The sequence below is a fragment of the Gobio gobio genome (genome assembly GCF_949357685.1).
Source record: "Gobio gobio genome assembly, chromosome: 23".
NCBI lineage: Eukaryota > Metazoa > Chordata > Actinopteri > Cypriniformes > Gobionidae > Gobio > Gobio gobio.
Window position 1 is genome coordinate 41154977 of NC_137119.1, and position 20205 is coordinate 41175181.

At 40.7% G+C, this 20205-nt stretch overlaps 1 long non-coding RNA gene across 1 annotated transcript; it reads left to right on the forward strand.

The window, feature by feature from the left end:
* Positions 1-10640: 10640 nt before the first annotated feature.
* LOC307119865 lies at positions 10641-12114 on the forward strand. The gene is made up of 2 exons (XR_013815694.1): positions 10641-10689; positions 11660-12114. It is a non-coding gene; the product is annotated as an uncharacterized lncRNA (long non-coding RNA).
* The last annotated feature ends 8091 nt before the right edge of the window (positions 12115-20205 follow it).

The following is a 20205-nucleotide window of genomic DNA, read 5'->3' on the forward strand; positions in this document are numbered from 1 at the left end:
ACTTTTTAAGGCCTAAAATTTTGATTTTGAAATTTAAGACTTTTTTAGACTTTTTAAGACCCTGCGGAAACCCTGATATCATGCGTGGTTCAAATTGGTGCTATCCCGAGCCAAATGAGGAATAAAATATTAAAGTGATCAGTTTTCAGACACAAAATAATGAATTACATTTGAGTGGAGGGTGAATTTGACCATTTATCTGTCAGTCGGCTGGTACGAGCAATCGCAAGTACAACCAAATCTGCATCCATTTCGTCTCACAGACTAGCTGTCAAAAGGCGCCTTGTTTGTGTTGTGTTGTGTAATGTGATTGGCTGTTGTCACTAAGATGGTCGCTTCAGCCACGCCCTCCGTCAAGTGTTAACGGCGACGCCTCGTGTGAATCCAGCACTAAAGCTGCAGGTAAACACATCTGTGGTGATGATGGAGGATCTGCTTCTGTCTCGAGACTCGACTCCAGCTCGAAGTATCGCTGGACTTATTCAGTCAATAACAGTTTTGACCAAAACTACAGCAACACACCTACATCACACAATTAGACAAATAGTTCATTTTCTGCCCAAAAATGAGTTTAACTCGCTCAGTTTCACTGTTTGAGGCAGTTTGTGTAATAAATCATGTGTTCAGGAGCTTCTCCAGGTTTCTGTCCGACCAGCTGAATAAGTTTATCCTGTTCCAGTCGCTCTCATTAGATCAGAGGTTTGTTCATATTCATCAGTTGAAACTGAGGTTTATCAGCTCATGTTATCTTCATAGTTTTATGAATAACAGTTCAATAACAGTTCAATAAAAATCTAGTTAAAAGCACAAATTAAATTTCTTATCTTATCAGAGGCTTCTGATTGGTGCAGAGGAGGGAGAGGCGTGTCTAAACTGAACTGGTTGATCAGAGCTACAATTAAAACAAGCGAATATAAAACTCTTACTGTCTGCAGTCTATAGTACGAATACAGTGCATAGTGTACAAATGACATGTTAGGATGGGACACTCAGATGAAATAACCATGGAGTATTAGGAGAATTATGGTCTATTATTAATAAAAGGCGGCAACTAGGGCAAACTGAAATCACTCAGATCTCAAACGTGTGACTGATCTATAAGAGCACAAAATCTCTTTCTGACCTCTATAATTATTAAGAGTGGCAGCTTCATTTAGATGGTTTTATTTCAGATGCTTGTGTGACGATGATATTTCACATCCTCCTTTGAGCAGCTGCAGTTTCAGTTCAGTCACTGTGACTCTGACTGACGGAGGTTTTTGTACGACTCTTTATCACTGTGTGAACACATAATCACTGTTGATGTTGTGGCGACTCTGACAGTAATAATGTCCAGCATCTTCAGTCTGGACTCCACTGATGGTCAGAGTGAAATCACTGTTAGATCCACTGCCACTGAATCTAGATGGAGTTCCTGACTGACGGTAGCTTGATGCATAAATCAGGAGTTTAGGAGCTTCTCCAGGTTTCTGTGAGTACCAGGCTAAATAATAATAACCACCACTGTACACATTTCTGCTGGTTTTACAGTTGATGTTGACAGTTTGTTCTGGTTGAGCTGTCATTGAGGGACTCTGAGTGACGCTGATCTGTCCTCTACACTCTGAAACACAACAAGAAGAAAATACACTCAAAACTTTGACAATATACTTGAAGAAATGAATTGATATCAAACTTGTGCTCCACAAACCTTGAGCAAACGCTGTGAGAGTCCAGATGAAGATGATGATGAAGGTCATGTTGATGAAGATTGTTGTGTGTGTCAGTGATGAAGTGTTGAACTCACAGCACTATAAACACTCTCACACACTGAAGCATCTGATCAATATGCAAACACACTCCAGATCATTTACCTGAAGACAGTCACTCATTACACACAGAATACACTGAAGTGAGAACATCTAGACTTTTCATAACATTCAATCTTCTAATAGCCAAACTGTTAAAATTGTATCATTCAATTCAGTTCTGATTACATCTAAAAGATCATCTTCAGTTTATTAATCTGAATCTCTGCTATGAGACTCTGAGAATATTTTAACTGTAGTTGGATTGAAATGTCACTGTTTATCCCCAAATTTACACCAAATCCATGTGTGTTCCTGTAGTTTCTGAACAGACATGAGGATCATCACACACACACACACACACACACACACACACACACACACACACACACACACACACACACACACACATACACACACACACACACACACACACACACACTCACACACACACACACACACACACACGAGTCTCTGTCAGCCACTGAATCAACTGAGTTTGTTTGAGTCGCGTCACACATGATAGAAACATCTGCACTTTAATAAATCTTTATAAAATAAATTCAAATGAAATCTGCTTTGTAAAAGCTTCATGAGGTGTAAATAATCCTCACTTTAGATGAGCTCGCAAAAACAGTCTGACAACTACTAAATGTTTTATAACTGAATTAATGATGAATTACAGGAGGAATACGTGTTAATAAAGCATTTACACACTGAGTAACTATTACTATATGTCTAAAGAATATTTATAAATGTACATTTAAATCATTTATTAATCATTTACTTTCTAAATGATCTTATGAACCACTGACAAATCCTAAATAACTGGTTTGTAAATGATGTAATAATTTAGAAATTATAAATTGATCATTAATAACGTATAAACATACAATCATTAAACACATTTTAGATATGCTTATAAATCAATAATAAATAATGTATAGCTGTATTTATAAACTGCTTATTAATGCTTTATAAATGATGAATTAATATTTACTAATGCTTAACTAATGATTCATATCATGCAGTTATTATAAAGTGTGAATGTGTGTTTCTATGATATCTGCATTATGAGGATGAACTCGCTCAATCAGAACATGTTTATGATGATGATGATGATGATGATGATGATGATGATGATGATGATGATGATGATGATGATGATGATGATGATGATGATGATGATGATGCCGTTAAGAAAGAAGAATATATTAAATCCTAAATGCAAGAAAACAAAAATGTGGTGAAAGATTGAAAAATATCCACTGAAGATCAAAAGTGACTGAATTTCTACATGAAGGATGAAATAGGAGACAAATATGACTTCTAAAAAATCACAATCAAAAACTGATGAAGCTCAAGAAAGTGATGATCAATAAGATCATATTGAGTCGTTTCTTCACTGTTGAGTGTGTGTGTGTGTGTGTGTGTGTGTGTATGGGCATGTTTTTGTGAAATATCAGGACACAAATGTGTATAATGACATGGGTATGACATGGGTATTACAAAAAGAGGGTGAAATATGAGGACGTTCCCCATGTCCTCACTTTTCAAAATGCTTATAAATCACAGAATGAGGTTTTTTTCACAGAAAGTGAACTGCACAGTCTCCTGTGAGGGGTAGGTTTAGGGGCAGTGTAAGGGGATAGAAAATACGGTTTGTACGGTATAAAAACCATTACGCCTATGGAATGTCCCCACATTTCACAAAAGCCCCGTGTGTGTGTGTGTGTGTGTGAGCAGCTGCAGTTTCAGTTCAGTCACTGTAACTCTGACTGACGGAGGTTTTTGTACGACTCTTTATCACTGTGTGAACACACGACCACTGTGGTAACTCTGACAGTAATAATGTCCAGCATCTTCAGTCTGGACTCCACTGATGGTCAGAGTGAAATCACTGTTAGATCCACTGCCACTGAATCTAGATGGAGTTCCTGACTGACGGCTGCTTGCATAATAAATCAGGAGTTTAGGAACTTCTCCAGGTTTCTGTGAGTACCAGGATAGAGGCTGAACACCCCAACCCTGATAGACTTCAGGGCTGGTTTTACAGGATATAGTAACTGTGTCTCCTGGATGAACAGATTTCACTGCTGGCGTCTGAGTGACTGTCACTTCACCAACTGACTCTACAGAAAGAAGAAAGAACAAACATTCAGAATGAAATATTTGGGCAAACACAGATGATCAGTTAGAATAGAGAGTGTGTAACTCCAGATTTCCTGACCTGTGAAACAGCAGCTGGTGATCATCCAGATGAAGATGATGATGATGAAGCTCATGGTTGCTGTTGGTTTAGATTCTCAGTGCTCAAACTCACAGATATAAAACCTCCTGAAGCTTGTGCTGCAATGCAAATGATCTCTATGTAAATCTGTGTAAGGATCCCAACAGATGAGGCACTTTAAGAGTGTTTAGGATCTTTTCCCATGTTATGAATCTGATTCATGAGTCTGAAGATACAGGCTTTCTGTGATTCAAATGATACTTTCATCACTAAGAGAAACAAGTATTTCACTCCATGAGAGGGCAAAGGTCATTCCATAAGTCACAGGTTATCAAACCCTATTAATCATTTACAATGCATTGAGATATGCGTGATAGAGTCAGTAGTTTTGATAAAACAGTTATGAGTAATATCTTCATTATTAACTTGGAGGCAGGGCTGGACTGGTAATCTGGTATACCGGGCATTTTCCCGGTGGGCCGACGCACTTTGGGGCCGATACAAGGTTATTTATTTGCCACGGACTGGCCCATCATGCAGGGACAGCGGCCCATTGGTTTGTCTTCTGAATTGACAGGCCAAAGCGAGAGAGACATTCCCTCCTCCATAGACTGTGTCCATATTAGGCGCTGTTTAAAAATTTGGGCGCATGAAACTGCAAAAGGCGAATATTGGCGCAATAGCGCTGCCGCCGACGAACGTGCGCTGCGTTTCTGCTGCTCTATGAAGTGATGAACCGGCACTTGGACTCCGAATGTTGTTTTATACAATCGTGTGATATGGGAACATTAAAGATTCTGTGGTGAATCAGCTGAAAACAGCCGCGACCATGTAAATACATCACGAGGTAAATTGGAAAACAGCAATACAGCAAAACAGCAATGTACACACAACTACAAACTTGTCACTCTAGCACAACCAAATTCAATAGTTTATTATTATTTATTTATTTTCGAAACCATATTATACCTATGGCAATGAGGAGCATGATTTTACCTGTGACTACCATGCCCAGTTAAATGAAACTGACCTACAGTTAAACCAAAATTGGTGCTATATAGCACTAAAAAAGGTTCCCCTATCATTACGAGCCAAGAACCATTTTTGGTGCAATATAGAACCTTTTTTTTAGAGTGTAGAGTAATTAAATTATAATTCAACAAAACAGCTTTAAAGCCTGGATCCCATGCATTAAAGGGATAGTTCACCCAAAAATTTAAAATTCTGTCATCATTTACTCACCCTCAAGTTGTTCCAAACCTGTATGAGTTTTTTTGTTCTGCTGAACACAAAAGAAGATATTTTGAAGAATGTGTGTAACAAAGCAGATAGAGCAACTATTGACTACCATAGTAGGAAAAAAATACTATGGTAGTCAATAGTTGCTCTATCTGCTTTGTTACAAACAATCTTCAAAATATCTTCTTTTATGTTTCATGGAAGAGAGATAGTCATACAGATTTGGAATGACATGAGAGTGAGTAAATGATGACAGATTTTAAAAGCAGTAAATTCACTTTAATGTATCCTAGCTCAAAATCAGTGGTTTACTGTCAAGTGCATTTCTGTGTTACAAAAGTGCAATATTACGTTTGTTATCTGCATTTGCAGTAAATTCGATAATATCCATCATTAGTTGTCCCTGTCCTAGATTTATTTATTTACTCCGATTTAAGGCCCTAACCCCAGTTAAAACATTCAAGAGGAACTCATGGGCCGATTGGGCTGGATTTGCCAGGGCCGAATTTTAGCCCCAGTCCAGCCCTGCTTGGAGGGCGAGATGAAGAAGCTCAAGAACATATGGTGGCAGTTTTGATTTGATGTCAATATACACACAGTTTTCTCTGATTCAGAGCACATTAGAGTCAAAACCGTCTGTCCCAGATGAACGAAGGTCTTACGGGTTTGGAACGACATGAGGGTGAGGAAATAATGACAGAATTTAATTTTTGTTAATTTTAATGCTGCTTGTAAAGGTGCTGGTAAATGTGTCTCAGATGAACTGATTTCACTGCAGGCGTCTCTACACGTCTTCAGTCTCCATCTGAAAAAATCAGTAAATATTCAAAGAAAACAAATGAAATGATTTATTGCACTGAAGTTCAGTTCTAGAATGAGTTATTTCATTTGTCATCACCTCTAAAACTGCAGCACATCCAGATAAAGATGTGAGAGATCAGCATCACGATGAGAAATGACATCGTTCATGAAGGAAGAGGTCAAAGGTCATCTCAGAAGTCACATATACAGTATATCATAAAAGTATAATCTGCACAAATAGATCGACTGATAATGAGTATGATTACATAAAAGAATAAGTCAAAACCCCACAATTCACCTGTGCTGGACTGTGATCGTGTTCAGTGTTCACCAAACTGGATGTTGGCAGTAAATCAGCACATCATCATTTTAAAATCATTTCTCAGCAGATTCTTGTGTGTAAAACTGATGCTCAATGACAGCTGATGCTTTAATGTAATTATTGCTTATGAACAATGTCCCTCATCTGACCCGTGAACGTTTGTTTCTCATCTGAGGATCGTAGACGGATAGAGATGTTGTGTTCCTGCTGGATGGCTCGGATGGCACTGGGAATGGGTTCCTGCGATGAAAGAGTTTGTTGAAAGAATTGTGGAGAGATTGGAAGTTGCTGAGAACAGAGATCGTGTTTCTCTGGTCAGCAGAGATGTAGAGGTCCATTCCTGTCTAACACACACACGAGAAAGGAAGACGTTAGTTATACTATTAGAGGTCTGAGACTCAAAGGAGGAGAGCCCTGAACTCTCCAGTCCGTCAGAGACAGTGTCTTCACTGTCCCCGCGGCCGCAGACGCTGGACGGGGCGTCACACACACACACACACACACACACACACACACACACACACACACACACACACACACACACACACACACACACACACACACACACACACACACACACACACACACACACACACACACACACACACACACACACACACACACACACACACACACACACACACACACACACACACACACACACACTCATTCTGAGCTTCTGATGTCCAGGATTTTCTTCAGCTCTGTTTTCTGCCTTTCATTCAAGACTATATGTGCGAGATTATTAAAATTCAGTCATTAAATACAATTTTATTGTGTTTTTGAGTTCTTCTTTGTGTAATTTTTGTGTGCTTTAGCTCATATTTAATAAATAAACATCACTCAATGGAGCATGAAAACACCTGCAGACACATGAAGAAACAAGAACATGCGGCCGAATGATGAACCTCAGATACAGTGTTAGATACATGTGATACGATAAAGAGTGTTATACATTAAAGCATTTAGCATGTGAAAAACTGAAGTGAAAGCTTTATATTTCATTTAATATCCATGAAAATCCTCACCGTTGAGTGTGTGTGAAAGTGTGTGTGTGTGTGTGTGTGTGAGCAGCTGCAGTTTCAGTTCAGTCACTGTGACTCTGACTGACAGAGGTTTTTGTACGACTCTTTATCACTGTGTGAACCACCGAATGCTCTCTGGCCAGTATAAACTCTGACAGTAATAATGTCCAGCATCTTCAGTCTGGACTCCACTGATGGTCAGAGTGAAATCACTGTTAGATCCACTGCCACTGAATCTAGATGGAGTTCCTGACTGACGGCTGCTTGCTCTATAAATCAGGAGTTTAGGAGCTTCTCCAGGTTTCTGTGAGTACCAGGCTAAGAAATCATTATTGTACACATCTCTGCTGGTTTTACAGTTGATGTTGACAGTTTGTTCTGGTTGAGCTGTCATTGAGGGACTCTGAGTGACGCTGATCTGTCCTCTACACTCTGAAACACAACAAGAAGAAAATACACTCAAAACTTTGACAATATACTTGAAGAAATGAATTGATATCAAACTTGTGCTCCACAAACCTTGAGCAAACGCTGTGAGAGTCCAGATGAAGATGATGATGAAGGTCATGTTGATGAAGATTGTTGTGTGTGTCAGTGATGAAGTGTTGAACTCACAGCACTATAAACACTCTCACACACTGAAGCATCTGATCAATATGCAAACACACTCCAGATCATTTACCTGAAGACAGTCACTCATTACACACAGAATACACAGAAGTGAGAACATCTTCAGTTTATTAATCTGAATCTCTGCTGTGAGACTCTGAGAATATTTTTTACTGTAGTTGGATTGAAACGTCACTGTTAATCACCAAATTGGTAACACTTTAGAATAATCGTCATTAGTTTACTACATTAGTTTACATGAACTAATAATGAACTGCACTTATAAAGCATTTATTTAATTTATTTAAAATCTTGTTAGTTAATGCGCTTAGAACTAACATGAACAAACCATGAACAGCTGGATTTTTTATTAACTAACGTAAACAAAAAACAAAGATTAATAAATACAGTAACAAATGTATTGCTCATGGTTAGATCATGTTAGTTAATACAATAACTAATGTTAACTAATGACCATTATTCTAAAGTGTTACCCCCATGTGTGTTCCTGCAGTTTCTGAACAGACATGAGGATCACACACACACACACACACACACACACTCACACACACACACACACACGAGTCTCTGTCAGTCACTGAATCAACTGAGTTTGATTGAGTCGCGTCACACATGATAGAAACATCTGCACTTTAATAAATCTTTATAAAATAAATTAAAATTAAATCTGCTTTGTAAAAGCTTCATGAGGTGTAAATAATCCTCACTTTAGATGAGCTCGCAAAAATAGTCTGACAACTACTAAATGTTTTATAACTGAATTAATGATGAATTACAGGAGGAATACGTGTTAATAAAGCATTTACACACTGAGTAACTATTACTATATGTCTAAAGAATATTTATAAATGTACATTTAAATAATTTATTAATCATTTACTTTCTAAATGATCTGATGAAACACTGACAACTCCTAAATAACTGGTTTGTAAATTATGTAATAATTTAGAAATGATAAATTGATCATTAATAAAGTATAAATATACAATTATTAAACACATTATAGATATGCTTATAAATCAAGAGTAAAGCATTTATAGCTGTATTTATAAACTGCTTATTAATGCTTTATAAATGATGAATTCATATTTACTAATGCTTAACTAATGATTCATATGCAGTTATTGTAAAGTGTGAATGTGTGTTTCTATGATATCTGCATTATGAGGATGAACTCACTCAATCAGAACATGTTTATGATGATGATGATGATGATGATGATGCCGTTTAGAAAGAAGAATATATTAAATCATAAATGCAGAAAAAACTAAAATGTGGTGAAGGATTGACTGAATTTCTACATGAAGGATGAAATAGGAGACAAATATGACTTCTAAAAAATCACAATCAAAAACTAATGAAGCTCAAGAAAGTGATGATCAATAAGATCATATTGAGTCGTTTCTTCACTGTTGAGTGTGTGTGTGTGTGTGTGTGTGTGTGTGTGTGTGTGTGTGTGTGTGTGTGTGTGTGTGTGTGTGTGTGTGTGAGCAGCTGCAGTTTCAGTTCAGTCACTGTGACTCTGACTGACGGAGGTTTTTGTACGACTCTTTATCACTGTGTGAACACATCTTTACTGTTGATGTAGTGGTAACTCTGACAGTAATAATGTCCAGCATCTTCAGTCTGGACTCCACTGATGGTCAGAGTGAAATCACTGTTAGATCCACTGCCACTGAATCTAGATGGAGTTCCTGACTGACGGCGGTTCTTCCAATAAATCAGGAGTTTAGGAGCTTCTCCAGGTTTCTGTGAGTACCAGAATAAATAATTATTATTGTACACATCTCTGCTGGTTTTACAGTTGATGTTGACAGTTTGTTCTGGTTGAGCTGTCATTGAGGGACTCTGAGTGACGCTGATCTGTCCTCTACACTCTGAAACACAACAAGAAGAAAATACACTCAAAACTTTGACAATATACTTGAAGAAATGAATTGATATCAAACTTGTGCTCCACAAACCTTGAGCAAACGCTGTGAGAGTCCAGATGAAGATGATGATGAAGGTCATGTTGATGAAGATTGTTGTGTGTGTCAGTGATGAAGTGTTGAACTCACAGCACTATAAACACTCTCACACACTGAAGCATCTGATCAATATGCAAACACACTCCAGATCATTTACCTGAAGACAGCACAAACACTGGTTTGTCATTTAGTATCTTTGCTAATAAACTTCTATTTTCAGAAACACACTCATGATTTACTTCATGTTATTTTGGGCAGATCTTCTCCCTCTAAACACAGTTTTAATGATCAGTTTCATTCAGACTTTGATGCTGAGAGCATTTAATACCTGTGCTGCAGATTTATATCATCCATGAGACTGTACAACAGGTCAAAGGTCAACAACAGTAAATGACCATCTAAATCTGGCTGAAGATTTCATTATAAAGCAGCTCAACAGAATTAGTGTGTGTGTGTGTGTGTGTGTGTGTGTGTGTGTGTGTGTGTGTGTGTGTGTGTGTGTGTGTGTGTGTGTGTGTGTGTGTGTGTGTGTGTGTGTGTGTGTGTGTGTGTGTGTGTGTGTGTCTCATCTCTTTCTCTGCTGGAGTGTGTGTTCATTTGAGTGTGACGGTTTTTGTACGACGCTTTCACTAGAATGAAACACTGTGGTACACTTTTGGTGGAGGAACTGAACTGGTGATCAGAAGTAAGTGTTTCTTAAATTATCTGATAGAAATGTGTATGATCTGTGTGTTAATGAAAGCAGGTTTAATGTTATTTAAGAGCATTTGGCAACAATATTCTTAATTTAATTTTTTTAAAATTCATAGGCTTAATTCTATTTAATCGATTGATCGCACAAATTGATGTATCTATTATTTAATTTTGTCTGTTTTATTATGAATATTTCATAGTTGGTGATATACTTTTTTTATGTTTCAAGGCATATTTCATATTTGCATTTAATGTTTTACATTAGTAATTTCACACCTAATGTATTCTAATTTTAGTATATTTTTTATAATTTCCTAATATATTTTTAATTTTGTTCATGACACAAAAGTTGGATAATATAGACAAAATAATTATAATTTTTCATCAGTGTCATCATCAAAAAGAAATGCAGTTGAAAATATGTTAAATTATGATTAAGTTAAGTTCACTATAATTCTGTCCTGAATGCTGATTATATTTCAAATACAAATATATTGAAATTTTCTTTAATATTGTTTCCTATATTTTATAAAGACATTTCAATAAAAATGATCAATTCGAAATAGCCATTTTTTAAAATTGGATTAAACATTTTGCTATTTAGTATTTATTTCACTCTATATCATGAAGAGAGAACTAATTTATATCTATACATATATCCTATACTTGGTATTTTAGTAGCAGTCAATATATTATTTAAACGGAGAATAATTCAAAAATTAAATCAGGATCATTTCTATGGGGTTTATGAATGAACTTAGTGATGTGTAATTTCTGTAAACATGAAATTGTAATTTTTTACTACATTACCATGTCTGACATCTAATCTATGAGCTAAAGACTGTGTTGTGTGTGTGTGTGTGTGTGTGTGTGTGTGTGTGTGTGTGTGTGTGTGTGTGTGTGTGTGTGTGTGTGTGTGTGTGTGTGTGTGTGTGTGTGTGTGTGTGTGTGTGTGTGTGCAGCCGGCGGTCCCTCCGTGAAGCCCTCCGTGTCTCTGCTGCCGCCCTCTTCTCTGCAGATCTCTGGAGACTCAGCCGCACTGCTCTGCCTGCTCAGCTCTTACTCTCCACAGGGGGCGACGGTGAGCTGGACGCTGGACGGGTCAGAGGTCACCGAGGGGGTTCAGACCAGCGCAGAGAGCGAGCGGGACGGACGCTACAGCCGCAGCAGCGTCCTGAGCCTCAGCAAAGCACGCTGGGAAGGCGCAGACCGCTTGGTCTGCAGAGTAACACATGACGGAGCTGATCAAGAGGCCTCGTTCCTCAAGAGCTCCTGCTGATGTTTCTCCAGTGAAGACGAGCCGTATCTGAGCGTCCGGCAGGATTCACAGCAGTCACGTGATCTACAGCTCAATACTGAAGCCGTCTGTCAATGTGCTGCCATTGCTGTTCATTCAATAAAGCTTCTGAACGCCTTACATTTGTGTTGGACTGCATCATTGATCAGTGTGTCGTTCATTCAAAGTCCTGCACTAAAGTTTCAGCTGCTTTTGATTGATTGTAATAGTTGAGAACAGCTGCATTTAGCAGGAAATGTCAAATGAAGCTCTTGGGGTTTGAACATGGTCACTGGAGACGGAGCTGCTCTATTCTGAGAGGATCACAATCACTAAACCTGACAATGCAAATGAGATTTACACCTCAAACTCACAGTTTCACTCTTTGATTGGTTCAACGCTCTGAACTGAACACTTTCACTTCTGCTCATGAGAAATCAGTTATGAGTCATAAATTCATAATCAGCTTGAGATGAAGGAGCTGCTTGAAAACTGCTCAAAAACATCTTTATGTTGCTGATACACAATGACTTTACAGTGTAGTTTAATGTACAAAACAAAACAACAAATTACGCCATTATTATTTGTTTGACTTCATATCATTCTACACGTAGGCCTACTGTTCATTCTGAGCACGGTTGAGCCAAAAATCTGTAACAGCAGGACAGATCAGAGTCTAATAGAGCTGAAGTCAGTTTTGAGCTCATGTGTAGTTCCTGTGTTTGTCGTGTGTGTGTGTGTGTGTGTGTGTGTGAGCAGCTGCAGTTTCAGTTCAGTCACTGTGACTCTGACTGAAGGAGGTTTTTGTACGACTCTTTATCACTGTGTGAACACATTGTTACTGTTGATCCAGTGTACACTCATACAGTAATAATGTCCAGCATCTTCAGTCTGGACTCCACTGATGGTCAGAGTGAAATCACTGTTAGATCCACTGCCACTGAATCTAGATGGAGTTCCTGACTGGAGGAAGCTTGTTCCATAAATCAGGAGTTTAGGAGCTTCTCCAGGTTTCTGTGAGTACCAGCTTAGACACTGTTTGCCATTACACCAGGAGACTGGACCTCTGCTAGTTTTACAGGTCACAGCGACTGATTGTCCAGTCTGAGAGAGCAGCTCTGAGGTTTGAGTCACTGTCACCTGACCAACAGATTCTGACAAGAGAGAAAGATTAGAAATCACAAACACTTTTACAACCATAGATCTTCTCAACACACATAAAGATATCAAGTAAATAACGTCTGTAATCTTGACCGACACAAACCTCGACATAATACTGCCAGCGTCCAGATCAATATGGTGATGAAAGTCATGTTTGTTGGTTGTAGGTTCAGTTCTAGTGAAAAACAGTTGTTGATGATGTTTGATGTTTGACAGAGTTATAAACACACGCAGAGACTGAAGCGTGTCGCTCATGTAAAACACACTCTCTATGCAAACGCTTCAGTCGTCGACAGATTTAAGTTGGTTTATTGACGCAAATGTACATTTACAGAGAAAATCCCTGTGTTTTTGTCTCTGCCCTGATCTGTGTGAAGCAGAATGTATGACCTGTAAAGCTGGAACGTGTGTGTCAGTGTCAAATAAAGGTGCTAGAGACCTAGAAGCCCACATAAGCTCCACAAAACACACAATTGCAGCTTCAGGAGAGTGAAAATGTTCAGACGCTCGTACTGAGGCCGAAGCAACTGTTAACGCTTTGATAGCAGCACATTCTGTCGACACAGCTCTGAAAGCACTGAAGACATTCCTTACTGTGATGTTTCTCCTGATGGGAGCAATCGGTGCTGTGGAAATATTCCCTCTGCTTATTCACTATTTGGAGTGGAAGAATGGACCGTAAATTAGTAAATTAGTCGAAGTTAAATGAGGGAATTTTTCTAAATGCATTTTGTTTACAGGTGAAAACTGCAATACAATGTTCAGGGCAATCCGGTGTGATGAAGAAGGAAAGAAAGTTTTCGCAAACTTACAGAAGTCATTGCAGAATAAGTCTTTAATCGGTGTGAGCTGCCCATCACACGTTTTGAACATTTGTGTTCATTATGGGGCAGACACACTAGATATTGTATTGTTCCTCTATACTCCATATTCAAGGACACAACTCACTGGATGAAATCAGACTCTTTATTTTCTTCTTCTAACTTGTTGCTTAACAACCTTAATCTCTAGCCCCACCAGGTGGCCATAACCTGCCACTACATCTCCCCCTTTTAGATGAAAGTATACTTGTTTTAACAGAACTTTAAAATAATAAGATACATTCAACAGTATGGCCGTTACTCCGTTATTTTACTCACTTATTTTGTACTTTACGAATTCCTTCAAATCCTTTCTTTAACTTAAAAGTGTAACCAGAGAAACTAACAAAAGACAATTTACTTCACAAACAGAAAATTATGACTCTTTTTTTTCTTTTCTTTTCTCTGTGGTGTGTATCAGTGATGCGCGGGTTGATCCAAAATGAGCGGTTACCCGCGGTTACGAGTCATCCAAAATTATTTTTAATGATATTCGGGTCACGGTCGGTCGGGTCGTCAATGAATCCTTATTTACCTTTTGAATGTTGAGCGTTATTAACTTTTGAATAAATGCTGACGCGGGAAAAAATGCCTGAATTCCCAACACGTTGAACTGAGCAATGCCATTGTACCATTTTAATAGGCTACTTTTAAACGCATATAGCTCAGTAATGTCAGTTTTATGTATTTTCTGAGAGGGATTTTTGCTGGGAAAGTCGGGGGAGAGACGCACACTCCGATTAGACTGGATAAACACATGCAGCATCTTAATTGTTAAGAAAATGAAACAAAATAAATGAATAAATCAAGCCTTTACATAACACTAGACTATATCATACAGCATTCAGAAAAAGAACAGTTTGCGCTCCTAACTCCTTTTTCTGAATGCTGTATGATATAGTCTAGTCTTATATAATAAACATGTCATTTAGTTGAAGCTTCTATTCAAAAGCAACTTATTAGCAACAGAAACTACATCACTCAGCTGGCATAAGAAAGTGAAACTAGCTCTTGAGGGCTTTCGCACTTTTCCAAAAGTGGGCCTTCTCTCAGTTGACCTGCTGATGAATTCTTCAAGCCGGGTCGAAACATAAACATCACGTTCATCAATAATATGCATCTAGAGCTGAAATGGAAAATTATGGGCCGCCTCAAGAACGGCCTGCTCTCGCCGCTGCACCTCTGAGCGCACCACGTCTGGGCCTGAAACATTTTCTCAATGGCCCAATGACGCTACGATGAGCATTTACTACTTTTAAAAAATGCGATCAGGAAGCGGGTCAGGTAGAATATTTTCTTTTTTTTTTTGCGGTCCGAGTTGCGGGCGGTTAGTTGAAAATGTCGGTTGGGTGCGGGTTGTTTATACATTGACCCTCGCATCACTGGTGTGTATGCATTAGGGGCGGCACGGTTCACAAAACTCACGGTTCGGTTCGTATCACGGTTTTAGGGTCACGGTTTTCGGTTCTGTACGGTTCTTGTTGTTGTTTTTTTTATCGTTAACACTCCAGAAATTTACTTCAGCATATGATTTATAGCTTAATCATCCACAATTTAGGATACAGTATTAAAAATTGTTATATCATGTAGAAGTTGTTTCCTAACTGACTGTCTACCGAGTCCGACACATTGGCGTAACATTTTTCCTGTTAATCATGTCAATTTTGATCAGAACAATGCACTGTGGCTTTAATTCAGCTGACCTGATGAACACATTTCACCATGAAGTGTCCCGTGTGTTTCACAATCACCATATGACATCCAGCGCTGTGAAAAGAAAAAAAAATACAGTTTTTGCCCAAACTTCAAAGGCATTTTAAATTATTAAAACTAGAAGCATATCTTAACTTTTAAATGTTACATTTATCATGTGAACTACGTATATACAACATGTCATATGTATGTGTGTATGAGACAGAGGGGAACAGGACGCATCTGCCGCAGATATATGCTGCCCATCATAAATCAAAGCATGAGACAGACAGGGGTCGGAGGAGAACACCGGAAAATGTGACAGAATGGACAATATTTGTCTGTATTTGCAATACACGAGCCGCGGTTCAGCTGCGCGAGACAAACACTGCCAGTGTGTGAATGCACAACGGGCGCGCGGCTCCCGCTCTCCATACGCACTGCATCTGCCCTGCCCTGCTATACGTCGCTGGCGCATCCTCCAACTCCGGGCAGCCTTCCTTATCTCTCCCACTTGCATTTCTACACGTGACATGACCTGCAGCACTCCACTTTTACTTTATTTTACTGTATGTCCACACACACACACACACACACACACACACCTCTTATTTCGCATGAAAAGGACACCCACTGTCTGAGGTAACATACGGGCACGAGGATACATTGCGCAAGCCTCGAAACCGTGCAACGCACACGCTCCGAACCGAGACAAGCGAACCGAACGGTTCAGTTTGTTTTCATGTACCGTGCCACCCCTAGTATGCATGTGTTTCATGTTCAAAGCTCCAGTCTCTCAGGAGCCTTAGACAGTCTCCCTGACCTAGTTATTGTCATTTCACCTGGTGCAGGAGACACTGGACCTTTCCTGAGGTGTGAACGGCTGCGTCTTCCATCCGGGGTCTCCACCTCGTAGGAACGTGGTGTAGGTGCAGTACTAACAACCAGGGGCGCCGCATAGGGGGGAAAAGTTAGGACATTTTCAAGGGCCCCTGACTGACAGGGGCCCCAACAAACAAATTAAAATGTTGTATTATATTATACACTATATAAACCATCATCACAGAGAATATTTCAAATAATAATAAAATGAATGATGTCTTTGATTTTACTTATTTTGGCAATAAAAGTTAAATATCCCGATTGACCAAAAAGTAAAGATCCATATTGCCCGACCCCCCCCTGTATCTGCATGAAATGGTTTGGTCCTGCCTTAGCGCACTCATCAGTAGCTGCGTTTCCATTACAGATTTGAACAACACTTGCTATATTGTAAGTCGATCAAAAATATTATGAAATGATGGGGTTTCCATTAACGGATGTTATGTGACTAAAAACTATTTTTTTTCTCTCGTTATAAGTCATTCCAAAAATGATGTTGTTAGGTTTATATCCCAGCCACCGCACGCCATTATTATTAATGGAAGGAGACGTGTGTGTTATCCAAGCATCGATGGATTAATGTTTGAAGGTTTTTTTACCACTTTGTTATTTTGGCTCGGAATTTCGTTTGTTGGAAATATAAACTGAATTTAGAAATGCTTTGAAATGAAAAACTTTGCGTTTAATAAACAAAATATATTTTTGAAATGAAGACAGCGTTTGGAGTGGAGTGCAAAATAATCCGTTCCCTGAGTTGTAAATCTCCATCCATTAGCCCAAAAACCGGATACTAATGACTTGGCCAGAAGGAATTCTGCGTATAAGCCTTTTCAGCCTTTCGGTGAAGTTTTCTGACTTTATTGATATCTCATTTTAAATCTGACTCCATTAATAATTTTATCTGACTCCAATTCTAAGTGACTCCATAAAGTGTGCTACATTTAGAGTTTATCAGCTGATTTTATGATTAGTTGCGATTTAATTTAGATTGTTGATTTTCTTTGTATCTTCCTAGTTTTTATATTCGTTCATCGAGAGACCCTAAATCGCACAGAGACATGACGCGTCCGGATTTCGCGCGCTCACGGGCACAAAACGGTTACTTCTGTGATTAGTCAGAGGGTGCAGGGTGAATATTTTACCTTTAAGTGGTTGCACATGCTCACTCAACAAAAAGTGTAATTTTAGTAATATTCACGGACTACAACGTGCTAACCCAGCGATAGTCAGAAATCGGAATATCGCGCACGCTGCGCTCCATGCTTCAGTCGTGGCGTCATCGGTGTGATCTATCATAACCCTAGATTTTGCGGTAATAAAGGACTCTACATCGATCCATACTAGAATAATGATTTCGGAACCATACAAGAGAAATCAAGGTTAACATTTATTTTGGCCAGACAGGAAAAGTAAATGCATAAACAAGAATCCATGGTAGCACAACTGATCAGCGTAAAAACATAAAACACAATTGCAAAGCAATATGAAAATAATTTAAAAGAGTCATCATGTCTGGCACATCTACATGCAGTTTGCACGGGGGGTCTGATTGCAGAATATTCCCCCCGAGAGTTAGAACATCCAGCCTTAAATACTCCAACCAGAACAAAAGGGTTGTAAATATTTGCAACACCCCCACCTGGTTTTGGGGGAGTGGATCAGATATCTTTGAAGAGCCTACTCAAAGGAGAACTGAATTCTCATTAGTTTTCCAATCTTTCTAATACTACCAGTGACTGCAGTGAAACTGAGACCATTTTACCATTCGCACTGAGACCTTTAAAAAGACATCAAACATGAAAGGGATAAAACAATAGTTCCCCTTCGAGGGAACTCGAACTGCGTCGTCGAGTGACAACACTCTGGGAACGCCCACAGCGTTACGCATCTGAAGTATGAATGAAATCAAGCCAATCTGATTGGTGGTGCGTCGTGACGTAGTAGATGACGGCATACCCGGAAGATACAAAAAGGAAGCTGATGCAAACACACACTAGCTTTTTTTGCTCTTCAGCGAAGCGCTATATGTAAAAATTGTCTGTCTATTTGGTGTTGTTTGTCACATATATCCAAGTACAAGATGGCTAGTGAGCAACAGTTCACAAGGTGTGTGCACCCGTGTCCGCGATTCCTTTCGGGCACGGACACACACCTTTTGTGTGTACAATGCCTGGGCGTGCAGCACGCTAAGGCGGCTCTCGAGGGAGCCGCCTGTAGCGAGTGTGAGAAGCTGCCGCTCAGGGTGTTGCGCTCACGGCTGGCTGTGTTCGGCGAGACCGGCCAAGCCCGCGAGCCCCAGGGTTCTGGGCCCGCTGTTGCTGAGGCACGGCGGCGCCGTAGATCATGGGGCTCGCAGCGGGACCTCGTGACGGGATATGGGACTGCTGAGGCACCTTCCCTATCCTCGTCCGAGGATTCCGATGTTCTCCCGCCCCGTGCGGAAGCCCGCGATGCGGCTTCTTCCCGCGGGCTGGAGAACCCGATGCTTCAGCTATCTGGCTCTGAGGAGTCGGATGTGCTGAGCGTCGAGGCGGGTACAGTGGAGCCTGAGCCATCGCTTCACGCACCCGCTCCAGAGGAGCTAGTGGAGGTTTTGTCCCGCGCCGTGGCCAAGTTAAACATCCATTGGCCACAGGAAGAACCGGAAATCCAGCCGCCCAGTAAGCTGGATGAACGGTTCTTCAGGCGCAAGCCTCAACCTCCACGCCGGGGTCTGCCTTTTTTCCCGGACCTACACAATGAGTTGTGTAGGTCTTGGGATAAACCCTATTCGGCCAGATTAACCAGCCCTCCAGTACTCGACTTCGGTAATGTGCTGGGGGCGGCCGAACAGGGTTATGGGACACTGCCTAGGGTAGAGGAGGCTCTCGCGAGCTACCTTTCTCCCGAGGCCGCTTCGTCCCTGAAGACCCCGGTATTGCCCGCCAAACCAGCGCGCAATACATCAGCGCTGGTTGGGAGGGCATATATGGCGGCTGGGCGGGCTGGTAGTTGCCTGCACACTATGGCGGTGTTGCAGGCCTACCAGGCCGACCTCCTCAAGGAGCTCGACGAGGGCGGGGCCCCGTCTCCGGACGATGTCCTCGAACTCAGGAGGGCCACCGATTTGTCTCTCCGCATCGCCAAGGAGACGGCCCGTTCCATCGGCCGCTCCATGGCAGGTATGGTGTGTGTGGAGAGGCATCTTTGGTTAAACCTGTCGGGGATGAAGGAGAGAGAGGAACACTTTCTCCTGGATTCCCCGGTCTCGCCTTCTGGGCTTTTCGGCGGTGCGGTTAACACCGTCGTCGAGAGGTTCCAGGAGGTGAGAAAACAGGCGGCGGCCTTCCAGCAGTATCTCCCTCGTCGATCCAGCTCTTCGGGGAAGGCTGTCTCAAAGGGACAGCCTCGGCCGTCTGCTAGCTCCTCGCACCGGCAGGTGCAGAAGGAGAGCGTTGCTTCTCGCGCCCCTCCCGAGGGAGCTTGGCAAAAGAGGCGGCGCTCTCGTGGCAAGCCTTCAGAGCCTAAGGTCGATCTGAGGACCGTCCTTCAGGCGAAGAAGGCTGCCACTAAGCGGTCCTAGCTGCGGCTGGATCGCTCAGAGCTGCCCCCCCCGGGTTGGAACGACCGAGGTCGTCTTCCCCCCGGAGCTCTCAGG